This window comes from Rutidosis leptorrhynchoides, chromosome 8, assembly GCF_046630445.1.
Source record: "Rutidosis leptorrhynchoides isolate AG116_Rl617_1_P2 chromosome 8, CSIRO_AGI_Rlap_v1, whole genome shotgun sequence".
In the NCBI taxonomy this organism is placed as follows: domain Eukaryota; kingdom Viridiplantae; phylum Streptophyta; class Magnoliopsida; order Asterales; family Asteraceae; genus Rutidosis; species Rutidosis leptorrhynchoides.
Genome location: NC_092340.1, coordinates 86448912 through 86457298, shown reverse-complemented (window position 1 = coordinate 86457298; position 8387 = coordinate 86448912). Strand labels below are relative to the sequence as shown.

Here is an 8387-nt window from a genome sequence, read left to right as displayed (position 1 = left end):
TGTCGAACTTATCTTCAAATTAGTTAATCTAATAATTATTAAAATGATTATGTATGTCCTATTTAGTGACGTTTACACGACATCTTTTACGATCATTTAATTAATTATTCGGGTTGGGTAATTGATTATTCATTCTGATCAAGTGGGTAAATTATTATTCATATCTCATTAAAATAGGGGTGGATTACATACAAGGATAATTGTTGTAATTGTTAACAAAGCATTAAAACCTTGGATTACACGCAGTCGATAACCTGGTGTAATTATTAAACAAAGTATTAAAACCTTGTTACAGTTCAAATCCCTAATTAGTTGGAATATTTGACTTCGGGAATAAGGTTAATTTGATGAGCATTTTATAATTATGACCGATGGACTATTATGGACAAAAATCAGATAGGTATCAAATAAACCAGGACAAAGGACAATTAACCTGGGTAACAATTAATTAAAATCAAAACGTCAAACATCATGGTTACGGAAGTTTAAATAAGCATAATTGTTTTATTTTATATCTCATCGTACTTTTATTTACTGTCATTTATTTATTGTCATTTTAAATATTGTTATTTATTTTACGCATTTAAATTATCGTCATTTATCTTTACGCTTAAAATATAAAATTGACAAACCGGTTATTAAACGGTAAAACCCCCCTTTTATATAATATTATTACTACTTATATATATATATATATATATATATATATATATATATATATATATATATATATATATATATATATATATATATATATATATATATATATTATATAAATATAGTTGTTAAAAATATAGTACGTATCACTAGCTCCCTGTGGAACGAATCGGACTTACTAAAAACTACATTACTCTATGATTAGGTACACTGCCTATAAGTGTTGTAGCAAGGTTTAAGTATATCCCATCTATATAAATAAATAAAACTTGTGTAAATTGTATCGTATTTCGTAATAAAAATATAACTATTTCGTATACACCCCTGCACACATCAAGTTTTTGGCGCCGCTGCCGGGGACTCGGTGAAACACGCTATATTAAAAATATATAATTTTTAATTTTAATTTTGTAAAAATATTTTGTTTTAATAACAAGTGTTAAAAATATAAAAAAAAATTATATATATATATATATATATATATATATATATATATATATATATATATATATATATATATATATATATATATAAGATTTTGTCTTTAAAAAGTATTTTTATTTTTAGTTTTTAAAATATAAGTTTATTTTATTTTATAAATATTCTAAATATATATTTTGTAAAATTAAAATCAAATAATTATTAGTTATTAAAATTTAAAACGGGCCGAGACAGTTTACGAAGCCCAAAATTTTTCTGGACTTACAGGCCATGCGACCGCATGGCCATATAACTTCTTATTCATGCGATCACATGAATGAAGCTGACAGGCCACAAACCTTAGCCTCGCATTAATTACGGCAGTAGGTTAATTTCTATTATTATTATTTAAATCAATTAGGGTTTATAATTAATAGTAATATTTAGTTTTAGTTTTTAAATTTGTATATTTAGTTTTAGTTTTTAAATTTGTATTTTAAGTTTTTGTATTTATTATTTACATATATGGATTATGTTTTTATAAAATATAATATAAAAATAATATTTTTATAAAATTTGTATTTTTATCATTTTAGTTATAATTTGTACTTTTTAATCGTTTAATTCGTAATTTGTATATTTATCGTTCGTATTTAGTTTTAAGTTTAATTTTGCCGTAGTTATTTTTATATTTCTAGAATTTTAGGCTTTGCCGTAAAATCCCTTAAGTGCTTTTTCTTTAGAATTAAGATTTAGGCGCTTTAGAATTTTGCGACGTCGTTTATATATTTTAGTGCCTTTTAAGTTATTGCCATTTTGGATATAGATTTCCTTTTAAGCTTTAATACCTTTAGGCGCAACTTTTTAGATAGTTTTTAGACTTTTAAGTTTCGACATTTTTCTTTCTTATTTTTATTTTTCGACCTTTTATTTTTCGACGTTTTTCGACGCATACTTTTTCTTTCTCATTTCTCGACGCTCTAGTTTTTAGGACATAGATTTTTTCTTCTAAATTTCGACGAAAAATTATTTTAAGCGGTTAAATTGATAGACATCCAAAATTTTCTGGTTCGTAGTAATAGTTGGATTTGTTAGTGGCGAGTTGTGGGCTTCCGATTTAAAGGGTCCTGGCTACCTGCTGCATCTATTGGCTATTCGAAACGTGGGCAAAATCAGAAAAGTCTACTAATTAGATAACTTATATAATTTTTATCTTTATAACTAATAGGATATTCAGTGAATGCACCGAGCAAAACGTTCACCACCTTTCATACGTTCACCACCTGTAACCCGATCAAGAGATCTAGCCAATATTATCGCCGTTGATTTTTCTTTAGAATCATCATCAAGTCGACCAAGTACTCCAATTCAAATTTCCGATAATCTATTTTTTGAACCCGACCTCACAATTGAGAACCCGGAGGATATTCAAGGATAATTCAGAGATCCTGAACCACTAATCATTCCTCCGAAACCACAAATTACTCATCTAGAGATTGTCGAGGAAGAAACCATTAAATCAGAATCCTCTAGTGATTCAGATTCAAAAAATTCAATTATGGAAGTAACGGAACCTCTAAGTATGGAAGACCAAATGAGAGCCACACGCACGGGCCAAGGTCATGCCATTATTAAGCCAGACATTATTGCACCAGATTACGAAATCAAAGGACAAATCCTACACATGGTAACTAATCAATGCCAATATAGTGGTACGCCAAAAGAAGATCCAAACGAACATCTTCGAACCTTTAATAGGATCTGTACTCTATTCAAAATTAGAGAAGTTGAGGATGAATAGATCTATCTCATGTTATTTCCCTGGACTTTAAAGGGAGAAGCCAAAGATTGGTTAGAATCGTTACCTGAAGGGGCGATTGATACATAGGATGTTTTAGTTGAAAAATTTCTTAAACAATTCTTTCCGGCATCTAAAGCTGTGAGACTTCAAGGAGAAATTGTTACATTCACGCAAAAGCCAAATGAAACTCTATATGAGGCATGGACAAGATTCGGAAAGTTGTTGAGAGGATGTCCTCAACATGGTTTAGACACTTACCAAAAAGTACAAATATTCTACCAAGGATGCGACATTACTACACGAAAAGACATCGACAGAGCAGCTGGTGGTTCCATTATGAAGAAAACCGCAATTGAAGCTTACAAAATCATTGATAACACAGCCTCCCACTCGAATGAGTGGCACAAGGAAAAAGATATCTTTCGTTCATCTAAAGCGGCTAGAGCCGATTCTAGCCATGACTTTGATTCCGTTTCCGCAAAAATAGATGCTTTCGAGAGACGAATGGAAAAGATGAATAAAGATATTCACGCAATACGAATCAGTTGTGAGCAATGCGGTGGACCACACTTAACGAAAGATTGACATATTGAGCAAACAATGGAACAACGTGAGACTGTTTCCTACATGAACCAAAGGCCGGGAAATAATTATCAAAATAATTATCAACCTCCAAGGCCAAACTTCAATCGAAATCAAAACATTCTTTACAATCCAAATGGACCTAACAATAACTCGTACAACCAACAAGGTCCGAATAACCAACAAACTCAAAACAACACTTTCAATCAACAAAAACTTAGCTTGTATAAACCACCACAACAAACCGAAGAGAAAAAGTCAAATCTGAAAGAAATGATGGCAAAGCTAATGGAATCTCAAACATAATTTATTATATCTCAAACCCAAACGAATGATAGGTTTGATCAGTCATTAAGAACTCAACAAGCTTCCATTTTAAATCTAGAAAAACACGCAGGTACTCTTGCTAGCATGATGAGTGAGAGAGAACAAGGAAAGCTACCGAGTAATACTGAAGTAAATCCTCGGAATGAGAATGTTAATATGGTTTCAACGAATTCTGAAAAACCAGCATCAGAAGATGGGAAAGTTTTAGATGTGAGTAACAATGAAGAAGTTACACCACCACCACCACCCGAGTATGTAAAGCCAGTGGTGGCACCATACAAACCACCCATCCCGTTTCCAAGAAAAGGAGTTGAGTATGAGCAAGTAATAGGTAATAAAGTTTGTGATACCTCTAGAAAGAAGAAGAAGAATAAGAAAGTGCAAGAAATAAAAACTGTAAAGGTAAACCCGGTGAAGACAGTTCCACCAAAACCTCCACCCAGGGTGGGTGATCCGGGTGAATTTATTGTTCCTTGTCTATGTAGTGACCCAAACTTTTCCATGTCTATATATATTAATTGAGATTGATATTTACATGACTAAATGTTTCCAACGTGTTAAGCAATCAAACTTGTTAAGACTTGATTAAATGAAATAAGTTTCATATAGACAATTGATCACCCAAGTTGACCGGTGATTCACGAACGTTACAAAATTCTAAAAAACTACATGTTGTGGTATATATAGACATATATATATGGTTGACATAAGATTATGATGAGTAAGTATCTCACTAAATATATTAATAATGTGTGATATACATAAGAAATGAGATTACTAAGTTAAGAAACTCGAAATGATATATATAACGATTATCGTTATGATAACTTCTACTAAATACATATGTATCATATTAAGATATTGATACACTATATTTAACATGATAAAATGATATTTAAATATATCATTAAGTGTGTTAACAATGAACTATATATGTAAAAACAAGACTACTAACTCAAGAATTACGAAACGAGACTTATATGTAACGATTATCGTTGTAACGATATTTTAATGTATATATCATATTAAAAGATATTCATACATCATAATATTATGATAATATAATAATTTAACATCTCATTTGATATAATAAACATTGAGTTAACAACCTTAATTGAGATCGTTAACTTAAAGGTTTCAAAACAACACTTACATGTAACGACTAACGAAGACTTAACGACTCCATTAGAATGTATATACATGTTGTGTTTTGATATGTATTCTTACACTTTTGAAAGACTTCAAGACACATATCAAAGTACTTCTACTTAAAAAAATGCTTACATTTACATCCTCGTTCAGTTTCATCAACAATTCTACTCGTATACACCCGTATTCGTACTTGTACAATACATAGCTTTTAGATGTATGTACTATTGGTATATACACTCCAATGATCAGCTATTAGCAGCCCATGTGAGTCACCTAACACATGTAGGAACCATCATTTGGCAACTAGCATGAAATATCTCATAAAATTACAAAAATATTAGTAATCATTCATGACTTATTTACATGAAAACAAAATTACATATCCTTTATATCTAATCCATATACCAACGACCAAAAATACCTACAAACACTTTTATTCTTCAATTTTCTTCATCTAATTGATCTCTTTCAAGTTCCATCTGCAAGTTCTAAGTGTTCTTCATAAATTCCATAAGTATAGTTTCATAAAAATGAAGAATACTACCAAGTTTGCAAGTTTACTTCCAAGCTTTCTAATCCATTTCAAGTAATCATCTAAGATCAAGGAACCTTTGTTATTTACAGTAGATTATCTTTCTAATTCAAGGTAATATTCATATTCAAACTTTGATTCAATTTCTATAACTATAACAATCTTATTTCGAGTGAAAATCTTACTTGAACTGTTTTCGTGTCATGATTCTGCTTCAAGAACTTTCAAGCCATCCAAGGATCCTTTGAAGCTAGATCCATTTTTCTCATTTCTAGTAATTTTATCCAGAAAACTTGAGGTAGTAATGATGTTCATAACATCATTCGATTCATACATATAAAGCTATCTTATTCGAAGGTTTAAACTTGTAACCACTAGAACATAGTTTAGTTAATTCTAAACTTGTTCGCAAGCAAAAGTTAATCCTTCTAACTTGACTTTTAAAATCAACTAAACACATGTTCTATATCTATATTATATACTAACTTAATGATTTAAAACTTGGAAACACGATGAACACCATAAAATCGGATATATGCCGTCATAGTGAAACCGGGGGCTGTTTTGGTTTGGATAATTAAAAACTATGATAAACTTTGATTTAAAAGTTGTTCTTCTGGGAAAATGATTTTTCATATGAACATGAAACTATATCCAAAAATCGTGGTTAAACTCAAAGTGAAAGTATGTTTTTCAAAATGGTCATCAAGATGTCGTTCTTTCGACGGAAATGACTACCTCTTTAGTAATTGACATGTAACTTAAATTTCCGACTATAAACCTATACTTTTTCTGTTTGTATTCTTAAATTAGAGTTCAATATGAAACCATAGCAATTTAATTCACTCAAAACGGATTTAAAATGAAGAAGTTATGGGTAAAATAAGATTGGATATTTTTGATCTTTTTAGCTACGGGAAATGTTTAACAAATCTATACAAATCATATCCTAGCTAACTTATATTGTATTATACATGTATTCTAATATATTATGTAATCTTGGGATATCATAGACACAGATGCAAATGTTTTGACATATCATATCGACCCATATATTTATATATATATTATTTGGAACAACCATAGACACTCTATATGCAGTAATGTTGGAGTTAGCTATACGGAGTTGAGGTTGATTCCAAAAATATATATACTTTGAGTTGTGATCTAGCCTGAGACATGTATACACTGGGTCGTAGATTGATTCAAGATAATATATATCGATTTATTTCTGTACATCTAATTGTGGACAACTAGTTGTAGGTTACTAACGAGGACAGCCGACTTAATACACTCAAATCTTTAAAACATAATAAAAATGGTTGTAATTATATTTTAATCATACTTTGATATATATGTACATATTTGTATAGGTTCGTGAATCGATCCGTGGCCAAGTCTTATTTCCGAGGAAGGAAATATCTGTGAAAGTGAGTTATAGTCCCACTTTTAAAATCTAATATTTTTGGGATGAGAATACATGCAGGTTTTATAAATGATTTACAAAATAGACACAAGTACGTGAAACTACATTCTATGGTTGAATTATCAAAATCGAATATGCCCCTTTTTATTAAGTCTTGTAATCTAAGAATTAGGGAACAGACACCCTAATTGACGTGAATCCTAAAGATAGATCTATTGGGCCTAACAAACCCCATCCAAAGTACCGGATGCTTTAGTACTTTGAAATTTATATCATATCCGAAGGGTGTCCCGGAATGATGGGGATATTCTTATATATGCATCTTGTTAATGTCGGTTACCAGGTGTTCACCATATGAATGATTTTTATCTCTATGTATGGGATGTGTATTGAAATATGAAATCTTGTGGTCTATTATTACGATTTGATATATATAGGTTAAACCTATAACTCACCAACATTTTTGTTGACATTTAAAGTATGTTTATTCTCAGGTGAATATTAAGAGCTTCCGCTGTTGCATACTAAAATAAGGACAAGATTTGGAGTCCATGTTTGTATGATATTGTGTAAAAACTGCATTCAAGAAACATATGTCGATGTAATATATTTCTATTGTAAACCATTATGTAATGGTTGTGTGTAAACAGTATATTTTAGATTATCATTATTTGATAATCTACGTAATGTTTTTAAAACCTTTATTGATAAAATAAAGGTTATGGTTGTTTTAAAAATGAATGCAGTCTTTGAAAAACGTCTCATATAGAGGTCAAAACCTCGCAACGAAATCAATTAATATGGAACGTTTATAATCAATATGAACGGGACATTTCAGTTGGTATCAGAGCATTGGTCTTAGAGAACCAGAAAAATTTGCATTAGTGTGTCTTATTGAGTTTGTTAGGATGCATTAGTGAGTCTGGACTTCGACCGTGTTTTCTTTAAAAATGATTGCTTAACATTTTTGTTGGAAACTATATATTATTAACATGTAAATATTATGTGATATATTAATCTCTTAACATGTTTGATATTGTGTGATAGATGTCTACCTCTAGCACAAATCCCATTGACTCACCTAATAATAACGAAGAGTCGAATATATATTGGCAAGATTCACAAGTTCCCGAAGAACCGGAAGAAGAGGAAACGGAAACGGAACCGGAAGAAGAGGAACCGGAAGAAGAGGAACCAGAAGAAGAGGAACCGGAAGAAGAAGAGGAACCGGAAGAAGAAGAGGTTCCGGAGGGGGGAATAGTAGGAACCACAGAAAACCGGTCAAATAAAATAAAATCCTCAACCAATGGACCAAAGTTAATAATGGTCAATGGTGTTTCTGTAAAGACCCGTCCTTATCCATCCGGACGATATCTTCAACATTTGGTCCCATTGCGATGGTCGACTCCAAGTAATGTCCTTAAATTGAGCAAATGCACAGCGGAAGACTTAATTCGTACCTGAGAATAACATGTTTTAAAACGTCAACA

General features: G+C 30.8%; 1 non-coding gene across 1 annotated transcript; it reads right to left on the bottom strand.

The window, feature by feature from the left end:
- Positions 1 to 3019: 3019 nt before the first annotated feature.
- LOC139865168 (small nucleolar RNA R71) lies at positions 3020 to 3126 on the bottom strand. Its single transcript, XR_011764691.1, has one exon. It is a non-coding gene; the product is annotated as a small nucleolar RNA R71 (small nucleolar RNA).
- Between the last annotated feature and the right edge of the window lie 5261 nt (positions 3127 to 8387).